Raw genomic sequence first — 1,075 nt, 5'->3', positions numbered from 1 at the left:
AAAGAAATCTGATGCAACAATCACAGATCTAAATGTAATGCCTCAAAATTGACATTTTATTCATTTTCACATTTCACATTAATTGCGACAGCCGGAATAGATTACACAGCGGAGCACTTTAAAGTGAATACATTTTAAGAGTTGCGTCACTGAAAACAGCATGCGCCTTCTAAATTCATCCAGCAGGAAACAAAAGAGATCCCAAATGCTATATTCTTCTCGTAGAAAATAGGTTATTCACACGCTGTTCATTGTTTCTTGCCACATATGCTCCATACGTTCAAGATGAGTGCATTATTACCAGAATGCTTTACAGGAGTAACTTGTTAATGTTCATTTTTAGAAATGCTGAATGTATTTGACAGTACTGTGAAAAACCAAGACACACATAATGTCATTTGTCAGACATGTCAAGCTCCCCACTGTGAAGAAATTGCCATGCCATCACAGCCTTTGCGCTAGCAAAAGGTCATAGCAGACACCATAACATAAACTGCATGAATATCACCAAGCATTTCAGAAAGTTTTACATTCAGAAGTTTTTAAAGATACTTTTCCCGACCTACTTTTTGACCCCAAACATGGAGCATCAGTAATCTTAGGAAGAACAGCGATGCGGTTCCTTTTGCTACCTAGCCAGATTTGGATAGCTGTTAGCTTTAATTATACCCATCCTCTCCTTGGATCCTCCACAGAGCCCTCTAATGGACGTAAAAAGAGGTATTGGATCTAAATGGCAGAATATGGATCTGTAATGATCCATTTTGCCTGAGAGACAGCCAAGAATGACTATTTTTGTCTTTTATGTGGCTTGTTTTGATGTTTGGAGCAGATGCTACCGCTACCGCTACCTATGGCTCCCTGCTGAAGCGTCGGCAGGTAAAATGTCACGAACACTTTCTTTATATAGTGGATTTAAAGCACTGACTACACAATGAACTGTATCATAAAGCACCTATTGGGGTGCCTATTGATTGAGCCCTGCAGAGCTGAAATTCATTACAGCTGAAGTGGCTTTTGATAACATGTTTTTATGTATTGCCTAGAAGAGTGCCTCTCTCAAACTGAGTAGACT

This window comes from Danio aesculapii, chromosome 7 (assembly GCF_903798145.1).
Source record: "Danio aesculapii chromosome 7, fDanAes4.1, whole genome shotgun sequence".
Taxonomy (NCBI): domain Eukaryota; kingdom Metazoa; phylum Chordata; class Actinopteri; order Cypriniformes; family Danionidae; genus Danio; species Danio aesculapii.
The sequence above is the reverse complement of the archived record's forward strand: the minus strand, read 5'-3'. Positions refer to the sequence as shown.